The sequence below is a fragment of the Procambarus clarkii genome, chromosome 13 (genome assembly GCF_040958095.1).
Source record: "Procambarus clarkii isolate CNS0578487 chromosome 13, FALCON_Pclarkii_2.0, whole genome shotgun sequence".
Taxonomy (NCBI): Eukaryota; Metazoa; Arthropoda; class Malacostraca; order Decapoda; family Cambaridae; genus Procambarus; species Procambarus clarkii.
Window position 1 is genome coordinate 16,825,814 of NC_091162.1, and position 20,572 is coordinate 16,846,385.

At 47.1% G+C, this 20,572-nt stretch overlaps 1 protein-coding gene across 17 annotated transcripts in view; it reads right to left on the minus strand.

Moving 5' to 3' along the window:
- Window positions 1-20,572, minus strand: part of Mef2 (myocyte enhancer factor 2) — a 653,808-nt gene that overhangs the window by 235,574 nt on the left and 397,662 nt on the right. The window contains exon 1 of one of the 17 annotated variants that reach the window (XM_069323712.1): window positions 5,862-5,993. The exons of the other annotated variants lie outside the window; for them this stretch is intronic. The gene's annotated coding sequence lies outside the window, so the exon portion shown is untranslated. Of the gene's footprint in view, window positions 1-5,861; window positions 5,994-20,572 lie in introns of those variants that run through there. 17 annotated transcript variants of the gene reach the window in all.

Consider the following 20,572-nt stretch of genomic DNA (forward strand, 5'->3'; position numbering starts at 1 on the left):
TGTGGGAGGTCAGGTTTGGTTGTGGGAGGTCAGGTTAGGTTGTGGAAGGTTAGGTTAGGTTGTGGAAGGTCAGGTTTGGTTGTGGCAGGTCAGGTTAGGTTGTGGAAGGTCAGGTTTGGTTGTGGAAGGTCAGGTTTGGTTGTGGGAGGTCAGGTTAGGTTGTGGAAGGTCAGGTTTGGTTGTGGAAGGTCAGGTTAGGTTGTGGAAGGTCAGGTTAGGTTGTGGGAGGTCAGGGTAGGTTGTGGGAGGTCAGGTTAGGTTGTGGGAGGTCAGGTTTGGTTGTGGGAGGTCAGGTTAGGTTGTGGAAGGTCAGGTTTGGTTGTGGAAGGTCAGGTTAGGTTGTGGAAGGTCAGGTTAGGTTGTAGGAGGTCAGGTTTGGTTGTGGAAGGTCAGGTTAGGTTGTGGGAGGTCAGGTTTGGTTGTGGAAGGTCAGGTTAGGTTATGGGAGGTCAGGTTTGGTTGTGGAGGGTCAGGTTTGGTTGTGAGAGGTCAAGCTTGGTTGTGGAAGGTCAGGTTAGGTTTAGGTTAAGTTAGGGTAGGTTAGGAACGAGACATTAACATTTATCAGCGCAATAAGAGAGAGAGAGAGAGAGAGAGAGAGAGAGAGAGAGAGAGAGAGAGAGAGAGAGAGAGAGAGAGAGAGAGAGAGAGAGAGAGAGAGAGAGAGAGAGAGAGAGAGACACACACACTCGGGTATCACCCAACAAGTTGGGCGAGGAGGAACTTGTGATACAAACTCAGTGGTGGATATCATGAACGTAGCGAGAGGCTGCGGGGGCGGTCATAATTACAACCTTCACCACTAAAGTAGTGTGTGTGTGTGTGTGTGTGTAGGGGGTGTAAGGAGAGGGTGTAAGGAGGGGTGTATGGGGGTAAAAACCCTAGCGACACATCCTGCACACGTGTCTTTTGATGGATGGTACACATAGCTTCCTCTTCAGCGTACCTAAACCCTTGCAAAATCTCCTCTTCTCTCCCCCCCTCATCCCAATCTTTCTCTCTCCCCTCCCCCTCACTCCCTCACCATCCCTCCCCTCCCCCTCACTCCCTCACCATCCCTCCCCTCCCCCTCCCCACACAGCCTCCCCGCAATCTCTCTCTCATCTTTGCCTCCTGCACTTCAGTACATCGTAATGCATTTGACGTTATTACAGTGATTCGTTACTGTAGTCTGTTCGTGAATCCTAGCGAATCTACGCGTCTCAGGAGCCTATGGCTTAGTTGTGGTTAACAGTCATATATCAACCGTGAGAGCTTGTTGAGCGGAAAGCGATATATATATATATATATATATATATATATATATATATATATATATATATATATATATATATATATATATATATATATATATATATATATATATATATATGGAAGTTCCCTTCGAGATTCTTAACTAAAGATAAACAGGAACACGATTGACAATACGAACATATTGTTTAATTAAAATATATACTTTGTCAATTAAAACCAATAACGTTTCGAATAGTTATTAGTATTCAATTTCAGAACTAAAACACAGAAAAAATCTAATTAAAATGAACTAACAAAGAACTTATTCTAAACACATAAAGAAAAACAAACAAAGTTAACGTAAGTAATAACCACCCAAAGGAATAAGATGAGTTAACACACACCATTAACAATAAAGACTAAATAAAAATCACAATTAAGATGCTAAAGATTCAGAGATTCTATGCAAGATGTTGACCAGACCACACACACTAGAAGTTGAAGGGACGACGACGTTTCGGTCCGTCCTGGACCATTCTCAATCGACTTGAGAATGGTCCAGGACGGACCGAAACGTCGTCGTCACTTCAACTTCTAGTGTGGTATGGTCAACATGCTTCAGCCACGTTATTGTGACTCATCGCCTGCATTCTATGCAAGATCAAATTCAATTACCCATTATCGAATTACCCGCCTCACACATTATTAAGAAACTCAAATATAAAATAATAAGACACCCAATTGTTATATTCAGGATCACATTTAAACATTAGATAAATATAAAGTCAATCCTACCTTAAAAAAAGAGAACGCCAAAAGGCACAAATCAGGGGAAACGAAACAATTTAATAACCCACAATTTAATTTAATTAAACTAAATAACATAATGACGGGCAAATAAAACGCGTGTAACAACAACTTGATGAAATTTTTACATAGTTTACCAATGGACAGCTGACGCATTATTCTGTAAGAGTAGCCGCAGTTCCCTGATATATAGACTCCATAATTCGCAGGTTAGATTCTCCACTCAATCAAGAGTCCAACATTTCAACCCGTTCTCACACTAGGCTGGTTAAAGCAGCGGCCGTCCTCCCCAGATGCATTCATCAATTTTAACATACTGTGTATTAAAAATTGGTTTGTTATCATAAATTAATATTCTTATACATAAAAATTGTATGTATTGTTTGACGTAGGTTAGAATAAGTTAGGTGTTTAGGTTCTGATGGTAATTATTTGTATTTATAAGTTCGTGGGTGAAGCATTTATAGAATTGTGGTTCGAATAGAGGACGTGAGCGAAGCACTTGTTCCGGAAGTGTTCGAACGTCAGCAGTTGTGAGTCGTGTGTAACCCGTTTTTCATTCATAAACAGCTGGGGTTTGGCGGGTGGATGGAATCACTTCTGGGTCTTTGTTTGGAGGACGGGCTGAAATGCTTCACCCACCAGCCCGTCCTCCAAACAAAGACCCAAAGTCCATTCCATGCACCCGCCAAACCCCAGCTGTTTATGAATGAAAAACGGTTTACACACGACTCACAACTGATGACGTTCGAACACTTCCGGAACAAGTGCTTCACTGACAAATTTTGTTCGAACCACAACGCTGTAAATGCTTCACCCACGTACTACAAACACAAATAATCGCCAACAGAACCTAAACACCTAACCTAACCTATGCTTATATACGCACAATATTCTAATATATCATAATATTAATTTATATTTGAGAAAATTCCCGTTTTGAATGAAAAACATTTAAAAATTTATGAATGCGTCTGTGGGGTCGACCGCAGGGTGGAATGGACTTGAGTCGAGGACGGGTTGTGATATCCCCGCCCCCTCCTTGTGCTCCAGTAATCCGGATTTTGTAACTCCCAATAGAACTTCCCACATCTTCCCAACGTTACAGCTGGAACACAAGGGAATAGGTACAATATCTTTATATTTAAAATAATACCCAATGCTGTAGACGATAAGGCACAATAGATGGAGAAATACTAGTTCTCATTTCTACAATGAGAAATGATGACCAAAACCAACAACTCGGAAGATGGAGAAGCGATTTAATGCGACACGAGCTTTAATCACTTTAATGATTAAATCACTTTATTAAAAGCACTTGATTAAATCACTTTAATCAAGCGACAGGACTTGATAAGTGTCCAGGACGGAGCGACACGTCGTCGCTTCTCCATCTTCTGAGTCGTGGTTTGGTCATTAAGACCCAATGGTGTTGGGGCTAACAAAAATAAACCTAAACGCAATGTTGTAAACCCGAGGATAACAATGTTGTAAACCCGAGGATAACAATGTTGTAAACCCGAGGATAACAATTCTGTAAACCTGAGGATAACTGTTGTAAACCCGAGGATAACAATGCTGTAAACACCAGGATAACAATGTTGAAAACCCGAGGATAACAATGCTGTAAACCCGAGGATAACAATGTTGAAAACCCGAGGATAACAATGCTGTAAACCCGAAGATAACAATGTTGAAAACCCGAGGATATCAATGCTGTAAACCTGAGGATAACTGTTGTAAACCTGAGGATAACAATGCTGTAAACCTCAGGATAACAATGTTGTAAACATGAGGATAACCATGTTGTAAACCCGAGGATAACAATGCTGTAACCCTGAGGATAACTGTTGTAAACCTGAGGATAACAATGCTGTAAACCTCAGGTTAACAATGTTGTAAACCCGAGGATAACAATGTTGTAAACCCGAGGATATCAATGCTGTAAACCTGAGGATAACTGTTGTAAACCCGAGGATAACAATGCTGTAAACCCGAGGATATCAATGTTGTAAACCCGAGGATAACAATGTTGTAAACCCGAGGATAACAATGTTGTAAACCCGAGGATAACAATGTTGTAAACCTCAGGATAACAATGTTGTAAACCCGAGGATAACAATGTTGTAAACCCGAGGATAATAATGCTGTAAACCCGAGGATAACAATGCTGTAAACCCGAGGATAACAATGTTGTAAACCCGAGGATAACAATGCTGTAAACCTGAGGATAACAATGTTGTAAACCTGAGGATAACAATGTTGTAAACCTGAGGATAACAATGTTGTAAACCCGAGGATAACAATGATGTAAACTCGAGTATAACAATGCTGTAAACCTCAGGATAACAATGTTTTAAAAGCTTCCCCAATCAATTTCCAGGAACTACGAATCACTAGTGTCAAGTGAGCAGTCATTGTTTACAAAAGTCCGACTTGAAAATGTTGGACTTTTTGACTGAATGAGAGAGTCTGTCCTGCGATTGATGAAGATTAAGCCACCCAAGAGGTGGCACGGGCATGAATAGCCCGTAACTGCCCTTCGATGTTGTTGTTGTTATAGATTTAGCTACTCAGGACGAAGTGTCCATGTAGCACCGGCTATGGTGAGCCCGTAAAAATTATGGCGAATTATGCCCTGCGAATTATGGCGTCTCTATATACATCAGGGAGCTGCGGCCTCCCTTAACCCAGCAATGCTGTACTATTCTATACTATGTATAATTTCGTTGTTATTGTGTAGGTTTGATTTACGCGTCACTATGTTTTTTAAATTGTTTATTTTTCCCCTTGACTTATGCTTTTGACGCTGTCTTTTTTTTTTAAGTAGGCTGGGGCTTATAATGTTTAAATTTGATGCTGAATATAACCATTGGGTGTCTTATTATTTTATAATATGTGTTTCTTTATAATGTGGGTAATGCGATAACGATTGATTTAATTTGGTCTTGCGTAGAATATCTTTGAATCTTTAGGTTCTTAGTTGTGGTATATAATATATATATATATATATATATATATATATATATATATATATATATATATATATATATATATATATATATATATATATATATATATATATATACAAAGAGCCATTTGATAGAAATACCTACTAGGTACCAGAATGGTATAAGCCTAGGCGGCATATTTAACCTATCACACCTGATGCTCGCGAATCCGAGGAAGCGTCAATAATCCAGCGCATTCAACTTCCCTAAAACATCGGTATTTTGACGTTTGTAGACCACAGCGTCAAAACAGCGGTGCATTAAGTGTGAGGACAGGATGAATTAGCCGGGGGGCCCCCAACACGACTGCGGGGATTAAGTGCCACTACTCATGGTGCCACCGTGGCAACGCCACTCAAGTTGCCACCATGGCAACGCCACTCATGGTGCCACCGTGGCAACGCCACTCATGGTGCCACCATGGCAACGCCACTCATGGTGCCACCGTGGCAACGCCACTTATGGTGCCGCCATGGCAGCGCCACTTATGGTGCCGCCATGGCAACGCCACTCATGGTGCCACCGTGGCAACGCCACTCATGGTGCCACCGTGGCAACGCCTCCCAAGCCGCAGTAACTCGTCCATTGAACAATGCTGAACACAAGGGGGGGGAGGGGAACGCTTTTCAGACAATATAGCACCACTGTAAATGATCGTTCCCGTCATTAGTCAACTACGAGAGGGAACAACTGGCGATTGGTCTCGTTCGTTTAAGATACAATTATAGCGCTGACAAGTGCTGCAGGCTCCGTCCAGTGCAGCACTTGTGCCACCACCACACACACCTGGTGTACCACACAACTACACACCTGCCGTAGCGTTGGGATTATAATCCGCCCCTTAAGCACTCCCTCCCATGTCTTGGTCTGTAGTGGAGTAGCACCTCCAGTTGGCTCCGCCGACAAGCAGTTCCTCCTCCGCCAGCCACGGCGGGAGGGCGCCCCTCCTCACCAAGAACCGAGTGAGACTGCCTCGTCCTCCGCCTCCTCCAAGGAGCTGCCTCACCTGAGAAGGGAACAGGGTTTTATATTTACTCCTGTAGGTTTATTTTCACGCTGGGGCCGCCGTTCCAAGAGGCGGTCGCCGTGAGCTCCGTTTACTGCCTGGGGTGTGGCTGTGCCCTGCAGAGGGGCTCTACACGTCCTCTTCACCCCTAGGGCGTCACACACACACACAGGGAATATAGCAGTGTCTCAAGCTTCAAGCAGGTCGGCGTTCAATCCCCGACCGTCCAAGAGGTTGGCCACCATTCCTAGGTCCTGCCTGCCTCGGTGAGTGGAGACCCCTCAGGTGATGAGAAAGATTCACTTTCTCAAACAACGACCAGAGTCACTTTCGTAAACAACGACCATAATCACTTTCTTACGTAATCACGTTAAATATAACATTAGGTCATATAATGGTTGAGCGTTTATTATATAAGGATTGCGGGGGCAAACCTTAGTTAGCGACCCCAGTCACGTAGTACTAGACGAGACATCCCCATGCATACTAAGAGAAGGAACGGAAGACTTGTGCTGGTCACTCACTCTCACATATATAAAATGTCACTATAAAGAGAACCCGCCAAACACACACCGAAACTACGACGTTGGTACAACGTTCGAACAAGGTTTAACACTTCCTAACCAGTTATGATAACCAATATAGCAAGTTGTAACAACGTTTTAATACGTCATAAACACGTTAAGCCAAGATGTAACAACTTTATTACAAGTTATAACAAGCGGAAAATTGAGACAGTTTCGGTTTGTGTTTCCAGGGAAGTGCCCGAGAGTGGGAAGACGGCCAATATTCAAATAGGAAAACTTGCGTTAGTAACCTACAGGCTGGTGTCTCTTACTTGAATAAGGTTATCTTGAGGTTATCTTGAGATGATTTCGGGGCTTTTTAGTGTCCCCGCGGCCCGGTCCTCGACCAGGCCTCCACCCCCAGGAAGCAGCCCGTGACAGCTGACTAACACCCAGGTACCTATTTTACTGCTAGGTGACAGGGGCATAGGGTGAAAGAAACTCTGCCCATTGTTTCTCGCCGGCGCCTGGGATCGAACCCAGGACCACAGAATCACAAGTCCAGCGTGCTCTCCGCTCGGCCGACCGGCTCCCTATTGGTGAAAGGTGAAATAATAGAACACGGTGAAAATAATACAATAAGGTGAAAATAATACAATAAGGTGAAAATAATACAATAAGTGAAAATAATAGAATAATTGAATAAAGTCGCCTAAGAACTGTATTTTTGGGGACCTGTACATGGAGTCTTTTATGACCATTTATACCACGTATGTCAGACCAATTCTGGAATATGAAGCATCAGCGTAGCAGTCATTATCTCGTTCAACACAAATCTAAGCTAGAGAAAGTTGGGAGGCATGTCACCAGACTAGTTCCAGAGCCGAGCGATATGAGCTATAAGAAAAGACTAAAGGAATTAAACCGCAAGCTAGAAGAGAAGAAACGTGAGGACATGATCACCACGTACAAAATATTCAGTCAAGCCACTAATTACCATCAGTGGTACCATCGGTGTTAAAATAGTGATCAACTGGAATGATCACTATAGAGTCAGACTCCATATACAGACCTTAAATGTAGATATGACAGGCCAGAAATAAGGCTCTATAGAACCTATATGCAGGTCGACTGAAAGTTGAAGGGCGGAGTTCGAAAGCCGAAGCTCAACACTGGAAGGACATAGTTAGTTTCCTCTTAGACAGTTAGCTTACTTAGACGTACTTACTAACTTAGACAGTTAGCTAACTAACTTAGCTAGTTAGACAGCGTTAGTTGCGTCGTTAGAGCGACGCAGCCTCAACAGGCGGGAACTGTCCCCACCCAGGAGGCGGAAACGAAGGAAGGAAGGAAGGAAGGAAGGAAGGAAGGAAGGAAGGAAGGAAGGAAGGAAGGAAGGAAGCATCAAGTATCAGAGGACACGGATCGTTGGCTTGTCAGCATCCAGCCAGAAATACAAGTAGCTTATAATACCCTCTGGCACACCAAGCTGCCTCAAACACACACACACACACACACACACACACACACACACACACACACACACACACACACACACACACACACACACACACGCACACACACACAGTCTCTACTATTACTACACCTCAAATGTATAAATAAATGCCTATTTCTCAGCTCTGGTGACGCGCGTAAATACTCCGACTCACGCACGCACACACACACACACACACATGACGCCCTTGGTAAACTTGGTACCCGAAATGGAAACTGAGTACCCACATGAACCACAGGGAATTTAGAAAGAACTTGTTTCAGTGTCAGAGTAGTTAACAGATGGAATGCATTAGGCAGTGATGTGGTGGAGGCTGACTCCATACGCAGTTTCAAATGTAGATATGATAGAGCCCAGTAGGCTCAGGAACCTGTACACCTGTTGATTGACAGTTGAGAGGCGGGACCCAAGAGCCAGAGCTCACAATGCCTCGTTGAGAATTGATAGGATCAACTAACTACATCCTGGATATGAGGACAAACAGCTGGGATATGAAGATAAAGAGCTGGGATATGAGGACAAGGCACTGGGATATAAGGATAAAGAGCTGGGATATGAGGAAAAAGAGCTGGGATATGAGGACAAGAAGCTGGGATACGAGGACAAGGAGCAGGGATACGAGGACAAGGAGCTGGGATACGAGGGCAAGGAGCTGGGATACGAGGACAAGGAGCTGGGATACGATGACAAGCTGGGATATGAGGACAAGGAGCTGGGATACGAGGACAAGGAGCTGGGATATGAGGACAAGGAGCTGGGATACGAGGACAAGGAGCTGGGATACGAGGACAAGGAGCTGGGATACGATGACAAGCTGGGATATGAGGACAAGGAGCTGAGATACGAGGACAAGGAGCTGGGATACGAGGACAAGGAGCTGGGATACGAGGACAAGAAACTGGGATACGAGCACAAGGAGCTGGGATACGAGGACAAGAAGCTGGGATACGAGGACAAGGAGCTGGGATACGAGGACAAGGAGCTGGGATACGATGACAAGCTGGGATATGAGGACAAGGAGCTGGGATACGAGGACAAGGAGCTGGGATATGAGGACAAGGAGCTGGGATACGAGGACAAGGAGCTGGGATACGATGACAAGCTGGGATATGAGGACAAGGAGCTGAGATACGAGGACAAGAAGCTGGGATACGAGGACAAGGAGCTGGGATACGAGGACAAGGAGCTGGGATACGATGACAAGGAGCTGGGATACGAGAACAAGGAGCTGGGATACGAGGACAAGGAGCTGGGATATGAGGACAAGGAGCTGGGATACGAGGACAAGGAGCTGGGATACGAGGACAAGGAACTGGGATATGAGGACAAGGAGCTGGGATACGAGGACAAGGAGCTGGGATACGATGACAAGCTGGGATATGAGGACAAGGAGCTGGGATACGAGGACAAGAAGGTGGGATACGAGGACAAGAAGCTGGGATACGAGGACAAGAAGCTGGGATACGATGACAAGGAGCTGGGATACGAGGACAAGAAGGTGGGATACGAGGACAAGGAGCTGGGATACGATGACAAGCTGGGATATGAGGACAAGGAGCTGAGATACGAGGACAAGGAGCTGGGATACGAGGACAAGGAGCTGGGATACGAGGACAAGGAACTGGGATATGAGAACAAGGAGCTGGGATACGAGGACAAGGAGCTGGGATACGAGGACAAGGAGACGTGAGAACGGGAGTTACAAAGACCGCTGTCCCAACCACTTGGGCCATCGGGTATCGAACGCCGACCCTGGACGATGATTGTGACGATACAACAAGCGCCTCGATCTACCGACCAGTAGGGTACCAACAAGGGGCCGCGCTGGGCCTGTGTTGGCGGGCCAGGCACCCCCCTCCCCTCTCCCCCCCCCCGCCCCTCTCCCCCCCCCCATAACGCAATCCCGCGAAGGGGGGGGGGGGGGAAGTGGTCATGTGCGTCGCGCACGTGCTTGCGTCGCGCACGTGCTTGCGTCACGCACGTGCTTGCGTCGCGCACGTGCTTGCGTCACGCACGTGCTTGCGTCACGCACAACAACACCGGCGCGTCACTGCCACACACCTGAAACATGTACCCCGCGGTTGGGGGGGGGGAAGGGGAAGGGGGGGGGGAGGTCTTAATTTCCACCTAACCCCCCCCCCCACGTATATTTAGGATTATCAACGGCCCCAAAATGGCCTTCTCAAATTAGCTGCGAGGGATAGGGTGGGGGGGGGGGGGGGGGAAGGGGGAAGGGAGGGGGGGGGGATGGTGCAGTCACCAGCCCGGGGGGTGGGGGGGGGTGTGCCGGCCTAAAGTTGCACAGTGCCGGCACCCCCCGCTCTTGGAACACCCCCCCCCACCCCCTACCCCTCTCCCTCCCCCCCCCCCTGGCACAATGTTTACACCACAACCACCTGCTCGACCAGCAAGCACTCACACAAAGTCCAGTCTGCGTGCCTGGCCGCTTGCCCTGCTTGAGGGTCCAGCGGGAAGCAGATCCCCCCCCCCCCCGGGGGCTCTGGAAAGGTTTTTTTGACGCTTGGAAGTAGCGGTGGTGGTCGAGTGACGTGTTGGGGGGCGGGGGGGGGAGGAGGGGGGGGATGCCCGGCAACAGGTTCACCGGTAGCCAGGTGTGTGTGTGTGTGTGTCGGGGGTGTCAGGGGTGTAGTAAGGTGTCACTCAAGACGGCACCCCCCTCCCCCCACCTTCCCTAACCCCCTAACCCCCCCTCTCTCTCTCTATATCTCCCTAGCCTCACTGTTATATTTTAGACTTTCCTATTTCCGGCAGCGAGGTCTCTCGTTTCCACCTGACGCGTCACAGGTATAGCCAAACACCCCCCCCCCCCCTCCCCCCTCCCCCCCATCACGTGACCTCTTATTTACCTGTCGGCTCCACACGTGTATGTCATCTGGTGGTGGGGTGAGTGCCACTAGTACACTCTTAAGAGTGTGGCGGCGAGGCGGGGGTCACCTGGGGAAAGGTCACACAGGTAGGAGCGGTCACTCCAGTGACTTGACGCTTATACACCTGTATCGCTTCGTAAATAGTTGATGGGGGGTTTGGAGGGGCGGGCGGGCGTCGGTGGCGGGTATTTCAGGGATAGCAAGGAGCGCCTCTCCCTCACCTGAGGTTAAAAGTGGTAGGATGCCGGGCTTAATATACCGGTGGGAACCCAAAGTAGTGTAAGACAGCGTGGCGCCCAACGTAAACACGCCAGGTCGCTGCCACCATTCACAAATAGAGCGGCTTCTTATAGCTTGACTGTTGCTTCGACTGGAGTAAACCCAGGCAAGAGGTACCCGTGACGTCATCACAACACTACCACGTGGCTTTGTTTACGTCACACGGCTGCATTACCCCATAACAACAACAACGCTTGCCCACGCCACAAGCCTCGCGAAATGCGTTAAAAAGCCACAAACATCCAGGAGCTTTAGAACTATACAATGATAACGACTGAACCAACAGCAGGAAGAAGAGCTGTGGACTGTGACGAGACATCGGCTGAATAGCGACACTTGACCTTTGGCTCCCATAACAATATAGTCACGAATACCTTGTTGCGCCCCCCCCCCATCCCTCCCCCCACTCACCCCACTTAAACATATGTACAACACGCACCATGTGTATTAATTATATTTAATTGTCATGTACCATTACACAACAAAGAACATTTTTACACCCACGCCTGCTGGCGCGCACGCACCCCCCCCCCCCCTACACACACACTCACAGAAACCTAAGTGAGGAGGCTTTTAGGGCGCTTTACACTGCCTACGTGAGGCCGGTCTTAGAGTATGCCGCATCATCATGGAGCCCCCACCTGAAGAAACACAAGGAAACTGGAAAAGATTCAGAAGTTTGCGACGAGTCTTGTCCCAGAGTTACGAGGGATGGGGTATGAGGAGCGCCTGAAGGAACTGAACCTTACGACACAAGAAAAAAGAAGGGACATGGGAGATATGATAGGAACGTATAAAATACTCAGGGGAATTAACCAAGTGGAAACAGATGAAATGTTCACACGGAATAGTAACAGAACGAGGGGACATGGGTGGAAACTGGAAACTCAGATGAGTCACAGAGATGTTAGGAAGTATTCTTTTAGCGTGAGAGTAGTGGAAAAATGGAATGCACTTAAGGAACAGGTTGTGGAAGCAAATTCTATTCAGAATTTTTAAACTAGATATGATAGGGAAATAGGACCGTAGTCATTGCTGTAAACAACCGATGCTCGAAAGGCGGGATCCAAGAGTCAATGCTCGATCCTGCAAGCACAAATAGGTGAGTACACACACACAACGCTCGAGGGGTCTTAGTCCTACGGACCCGAGTTCAATTCCCGGCTGAGGCAGAAAGGTAAGGACAAAGTTCCCTCTCACCTGATGCCTCTGTTTACCTAACAGTAAATAGGTACCTGGAAGTTAGGGAGCTGCTACGGGCCGCATCCTGGGGGATGTGTGAGAGCCAGAGAGGAATGCACACAAAGGAAATATAGAAATACACAGAGGAAATAGAGAAATACACAGAGGAAATATAGAATACACAGAGGAAATATAGAAATACACAGAGGAAATATAGAAATACACAGAGGAAATATAGAAATACACAGAGGAAATATAGAAATACACAGAGGAAATAGAGAAATACACAGAGGAAATATAGAATACACAGAGGAAATATAGAAATACACAGAGGAAATATAGAAATACACAGAGGAAATATAGAAATACACAGAGGAAATATAGAAATACACAGAGGAAATATAGAAATACACAGAGGAAATAGAGAAATACACAGAGGAAATATAGAAATACACAGAGGAAATATAGAAATACACAGAGGAAATATAGAAATACACAGAGGAAATATAGAATACACAGAGGAAATATAGAAATACACAGAGGAAATATAGAAATACACAGAGGAAATATAGAAATACACAAAAGGAAACTAGGTCGAGAGTCCCAATGATCATTAAGCAGCCGACGGCTTGAAAGGCGGGGTCGAGGAGCTAAGAGCTTGATCCTACAGGCTTAAATAGTAAATACACAAACACAGGCAGGTGGATATAGGCAGGCTTATTACCATTGGTGGAAACAGAATAAGAACAACAGTGGCTGTTTAGCTCCAGCCAATCACAAACCCGGTACGCCAATGCCGGAGCCCGGGAGCTGGGTCTTGTTAACCCGCATACAAACGTGTAAAGTGTGTGCTCAGTGGTGGGGGGGGGGCCCGAGAGAGAGAATTACCAGGGGAAAGCGCCAAGTCATTACGACTATATAGCACTGGGAAGGAGTCAGGATAAGGATTTGGGATGGGACGGGGGAAAGGAATGGTGCCCAACCACTTGGACGGTTGGGGATTGAACACCGACCTGCATGAAGCGTGTTCGAAGCTTGACGACACCCGACCTGCATGGAGCGTGTTCGAAGCTTGACGACACCCGACCTAGCCGTCAAGACAACAACCTTACCTTGATTATTAAATATATTACATGTTTCTCATATTAAATGAGAAAATGAAAAATATATTAATTATATACAATAATGTGTGCGCGCGTGCGCGCCTAGTAATTACCAAATTGGGATTATAGGATCGAAGTTGCAGTTAATGCCGTATTAACTATTCAAATTATAGGTTAGAGTTAGCCTGAAGTTTCTCCCACTCTTGTGCTCAACGATCGTCCATCCACGACCTATAGTTATTGCTAGTCATTTTATACAGTACTTTTTAGGTCTCGATCATGTCCCATCTGGCTCACCAGTACCCCCTCCGTGTCCCTAGACTTCTGTGGCATTTGGCCTCCGTTAGACACGTTGGCTGTCAGCAATCTGTACGTATATATGGCCCAGCCCGTCCTGCTAAAGTTCCCCCAACGTCAAGGAAAACGGTCAGTTTCAAGTTCTCTCTCCTAACCTACCTGAGGACCCAAAACAGAAAACGGGACAGTAGGTCACTTTCGCCAGCCGCTTCCATTTTCTAGTACGACAAATTTTACGCATACGAGTGAACAGGTTGATTTGTGAGCGGTTAATGTTAATTGAAAGTATGATTAATGTTAATTGAAAGTATGATTAATGTTAATTGAAAGTGGTGTTGCACCAGCAAAGGGGGGGGGGGGGGGTGGAACACCAGCTGAAGCACCTGGAACACAAGGTGCAGGGAAGGAAACAATCAGGAGAAAGTGCCAAGCCAATACGATTATATAGCACTTGGAAGGGGTAAGAATTTGGGATGGGACAGGTGGAAGGAATGGTGTCCAATGACTTGGACGGTCGGGGATTGAACGCCGACCTGCATGATACAAGACCGTATAAGCTCTACCGTCCAGCCCAAGGGGTTGGGGAAAACACTAGGGTGAAGCATTCAGAAATGTGAACGTCAGATCAAAACAGGAATATGTGGTATGTGGTTTTTACTGTGGTATGAAATCAGAGAAGTCCCAGTGCTGATAGGCATGAATTACGAGGAAAGGTTGAAAGGAACTAAACCTGGAGGTGGAACCAAGGCAGAGCAGACATGATGACAACATACAAAATACTATCTTTAATCGACACGGCAAATGACAGCAGGTTAATTGAGGCGTGAGAAAGAGAAACAAAGTTATAGGTGGAAACCAAGAACATAACTGAGGGTACAGGTGTGTACAGCAGAAACTGATGGAACCCCTTAAGTGAAGCTTAGCCCAGCAAGTACCGCTAGGCGAGTACCTGTGTACGTGCACACACACACACACACACACACACACACACACACACACACACACACACACACACACACACACACACACACACACACACACACACACACACACAACGTTTCAGGAACCTGTGTAAGGAATCATTCAGAATCTTGTACACCACATATGTAAGACCAATCCTGGAGTATGCGGCCCCAGCATGGAGCCCGTACCTTGTCAAGCACAAGACAAAGCTGGAAAAAGTCCAAAGGTATGCCACTAGACTAGTCCCAGTACTAAGAGGCATGAGTTATGAGGAAAGGCTGCGGGAAATGCACCTTACGACACTGGAAGACAGAAGAGTAAGGGGGGACATGATCACAACCTACAAAATCCTCAGGGGAATCGACCGGGTAAACAAGGATGAACTATTCAACACTGGAGGGACGCGAACAAGGGGACACAGGTGGAAGCTGAGTACCCAAATGAGCCACAGAGACATTAGAAAGAACTTTTTCAGTGTCAGAGTAGTTAGTAAATGGAATGCACTAGGAAGTGATGTGGTGGAGGCTGACTCCATACACAGTTTCAAATGTAGATATGATAGAGCCCAATAGGCTCAGGAATCTGTACACCAGTTGATTGCCGGTTGAGAGGCGGGACCAAAGAGCCAGAGCTCAACCCCCGCAAGCACAATTAGGTGAGTACACATACACACACACACACCTTTGGTGGGACCAAACAGCCAGAGCTCAACCCCCACAAACACAACTAGGTGAATACACACACACACACACACACACACACACACACACACACACACACACACACACACACACACACACACACACACACACTCACACACACACACACACACCTTTGGTGGGACCAAACAGCCAGAGCTCAACCCCCACAAACACAACTAGGTGAACACACACACACACACACACACACACACACACACACACACACACACACACACACACACACACACACACACACACACACACACACACACACACACACCCACCCACCTACACCCAGAGTGTGTTTACCTCACTAGTATCTCTATTTGAACACTTTCTGGAGACCGTGTGACTGATTCAACACTCCTCCCCCCCCCCCAGCCCCATCTCTTCCATCTCCCACCAGCATCCCCCGGAACCCCCCGCCCCCCCCAGGACCCCAGAACTCCCCCCCCCCCCCCCCCCACGACCACAAGGACCCCTCTTCTCCCACTGTAAAGCGGATCAGATGACGTGGTACACACACTCAAGACTGCCTTCTAATGGTTCCATCAGGCTATTTGAGCCCTGAAACTCCCCTTCCCTCCTTCACTGGTGAAAATCAGAAGTCCAATTTATGGAAGTCCAATTTATGGAAGTCCAATTTATGGAAGTCCAATTTATGGAAGTCCAATTTATGGAAGTCCAATTTCTTTATGCCATTTTGCCAAGGACCCAATTTTTTATATAATTAATACGGACACTTCTATGTTATTCCTTAACGTCCAAGGGAATAAAAAAAAAAGGCTATCTTCTTATCTTGAGGTTATCTTGAGATGATTTTGGGGCTCTTTTTTTTTAGTGTCCCCGCTGCCCGGTCCTCGACCAGGCCTCCACCCCCCAGGAAGCAGCCCGTGACAGCTGACTAACACCCAGGTACCTATTTTACTGCTAGGTAACAGGGGGCATTGGGTGAAAGAAACTCTGCCCATTGTTTCTCGCCGACGCCTGGGATGGAACCCAGGACCACAGGATCACAAGTCCAGCGTGCTGTCCGCTCAGCCGACCGGCTCCCTCAATTAAAGCCCAACCGCATCTTGTAGTTTAAAGACATGGTAAAAGATGGTGAAGTGAGTTGTAATAGTGATATGGCGACTTAAGAGGGTGAATATTACCAAATGCGCCACGCCAAGAATTTTTTTTAAATAGCGAGGGGGGCCCCAAACTGCAGACTTGGGCAGTAACCGCTCGTTCAAGTATGACGGAACAAGGGGGTCATTTCGAGCCTGAATACCCTAGTTCGTCATCATTACTCACCACCAAACAACCCCCCACCGAAACAAACATTACCAGAGGCTTCGAGGAGAGCTACAAACCCAAGTTTTAATAACAGGCAGAACCTGTCACCCCCAATACTGATGGTGTGGGCCCCCTGCCCTCTTGCACGCACACCACCACCACCACCACCACCACCACCACCACACCACCAGCACCAGCACCACCACCACCACCACCACCACCACCACCACACCATCACCACACCACCAGCACCACCACCACCACCACCACCACCACCACCACCACCACCACCATCACCACACCACCCCCACCACACCAGCACCAGCACCACCACCACCCCCACCATCACCACACCACCACCACCACCACCACCACCACACAACCACCACCACCACAACCCTAAACGATGTTAGTATCATCACCACCAGTCCCCCCAGAAGTACGCCAATGTTTATATAAACACGTTTTAACTTTCTTGGGTCAGACCAAAGCCTCTGGGGGCAGCGTTCCCCTGCCACGACCCCCCCCGCCCCCTTTGGGGTGTAGAGCGAGCCCGCAGGTGTGTGGTGAGTCCCCGCCGAGGACAGGTATAGTCCCCGCCGAGGACAGGTATAGTCCCCGCCGAGGACAGGTATAGTCCCCGCCGAGGACAGGTATAGTCCCCGCCGAGGACAGGTATAGTCCCCGCTGGTGTATTGTGCTCCCCAAGAACAAGTCTCGCGGTATCTGTGTCGGCAAAGTCTGAAACATTAAATTTAATGCAAAATTCAATTAAAAAACGAGTGTGTGTGGGGGTATATCTGCTAGTAGGGGGGGCCTCTGCCTGCCTGCCTGCTTGCTCTACCTGCTCTGCCTGCTTGCTCTACCTGCTCTGCCTGCTTGCTCTACGTGGATGCCAATATAACCATTGCACACACACACACAGGAGCACAGGCACCCACAATAACGTCGATATCCCAGCCTCCCGCTGGCCAAACAGTCCGGCTATCGTCACTTGTACCCAAACACCTGTCAATACCTGGAGCGTTGATGCCTGCCCACGCCCAGGTAATGCTCTCTCTCTCTCTCTCTCTCTCTCTCTCTCTCTCTCTCTCTCTCTCTCTCTCTCTCTTTCTCAAATTATGCACGCCAAATTAGAGATAACAGTGAGACATCATTGGCTACGCGTTTTCCCCTGACTCTTGTGTCCTGAATTAAAACCAATTGGGCAGCGTCACTGGTTCACTTTTCACAGGTGAGCTATGTGTGTGTGCAGGTTCTAGTGTGCTGGTGGTGGTAGTGGTAGTGGTGGTGGTGGTGGTGGTGGTGGTGGTGGTGGTGGCGGCGGGGGATGCTGGCAGTAGCACTTTGTGAAGAGTGCCGATGAGCCACCATTAAAACACCACACCAATATATAAGCCCCACTGCACTTGAATCCTGTGAGCGTGGATGGTCAGCGGGGAGCTCGGCCCCCGCACAACCACGCCACCAGCCACCTCCATTCCACACACTGCCTCGCTAACTACGCAATCGTGGGTAATTTACACCCAATGACCAATTACAACAGTGATGCAACGACAGGCATTCTCGGGGGCTTTGATTTAAGTAATGTATTTACGGCCCCTTCGACGTTTTAGATGGGCTTTTCTTCCAAGACATCTGGGCTCTTCTTCCAAGACATCTGGGCTCTTTTCCCAAGACATCTGGGCTCTTTTTCCAAGTCATCTGGGCTCTTCTCCCAAGACATCTGGGCTCTTCTTCCAAGACATCTGGGCTCTTCTCCCAAGACATCTGGGCTCTTCTCCCAAGACATCTGGGCTCTTCTCCCAAGACATCTGGGCTCTTCTCCCAAGACATCTGGGCTCTTCTCCCAAGACATCTGGGCTCTTCTTCCAAGACATCTGGGCTCTTCTCCCAAGACATCTGGGCTCTTCTTCCAAGACATCTGGGCTCTTCTCCCAAGACATCTGGGCTCTTCTCCCAAGACATCTAGGCTCTTTAAGACATCTGGGCACTTCTCCCAAGACATCTGGGGTGTTCCTCTAAGGTATTAAGAAACAAAAACAATTGTCATTAATCACAAGCCTAAGATCAGTTTAAAGGTTGTGTGGCAGAAATAAGAAGCAATAAAATCTTCCAAGTCTTGCTTGGTTGATCCAGTAGGCTGTTGCTTGAGGCGGCCCGCAGGCCCACACATCCACTACAACCTAGATTGGTCCGGCACTTCTTGCAGGAGCGTATATACCGTGTCTTGAACATGTTCACTTTTGTTCTAGACAATGGCTATATAGCTCCCAGATTAGGGATAAAGCTGTTTCGCTCCCTGTGTGGTGTCTGAATCAAAGTTGTCTGTTGTTATGCATTGTTACACTTCATTATTATTAGTGTCCCGTTCATTATTTTCTCGAATGTCAGAGAGAGAGAGAGAGAGAGAGAGAGAGAGAGAGAGAGAGAGAGAGAGAGAGAGAGAGAGAGATAGAGAGAGAGAGAGAGAGAGATAGAGAGAGAGAGAGAGAGAGAGAGAGAGAGAGAGAGAGAGAGAGAGAGAGAGAGAGAGAGAGAGAGAGAGAGAGAGAGAGGTAGAGAGAGAGAGAGAAAGAGAGAGAGAGAGAGAGATAGAGAGAGAGAGAGAGAGAGAGAGAGAGAGAGAGAGAGAGAGAGAGAGAGAGAGAGAGAGAGAGAGAGAGAGAGAGAGAGAGAGAGAAAGAAAGAGATCCACCCAGTAACATTAACTTTGAACGCGCGTCTCAGTTCAAGCGTTTTAAAATTCTGTTCAAGTTCACCCCCACTTACAATTCGCGTCTCGGAGTGACTGGAGACATCAAACTATGATGTCTGGCAACTGTGATGACACATACGGAAGCCACCCTGTGTCCCAGGACCATAGGCTGTGTGTGTGTTAGAGAATCATCAGCTACGGCAACTAATCAGTTCACGTTTCATGTACGTATCATGAAATTCATCCACGTTCACGTATCATGTCACGTTAGGTCGCGTTTTTCACGTTAGGTCACCCATATCTACGTTTTCTATGTACCGGACATGATAGGATAGGTGGGTTGCTTGGGTTGGTATGTCTCTGCTTGGGATGAAAAGTATTATTATTTTATGGAGTGGCAAATCAAGAGAATGGTTCCTCCGGGCACCGCCAGTTAGTGGGATGTTAAGCACTTAACCACTGAAGGTGATTAAGGGTGCTTTTACAAGCTTAGATTATAATGCACCTATAACCTGAGCTTGTAAAAGCATCCTAATCACCTTCAGTGGTTTAAGTGCTTAAATGTAAAGTGTGTTATATAAACACACTAGTTTATATAACAGCTACCTTACCCTGTCAGCGTAGGAGAGACATAAATGTATGTATATATGTGTATGTATGTATATGTATGTGTATGTATGTGTATACAGGGTATGTGGAAGCTGGCTAGAATTGCATTTCACCTTTGTAAACATTGAACACTGTTTATGTAGGATAGACGTAATCCTGTGTATTTATAAATGTAGATTAGATTAACATTTTAAAAGCACTACAATCACCTTCTGTGGTTGATTGTTCAATAAATCACTGAACTATATGTTTAACAGATCTCTCACCCTGTCTATGGTGGACAGAAGAAAATGTATATATGCTGGTTAGCACTGTAAATGTCCGGCCACGTCTGTGGTAGAAAATAATAATATTAAAAATAATAATTATCACCACCACCACCACCACCAGCCACCACCCTCTCTCACAACCACAACCACCACTACCATCCCTCACAACCACCATTATCATCCCTCACCACCACCAGCCACCACCACCACCACAACCATCCCTCCC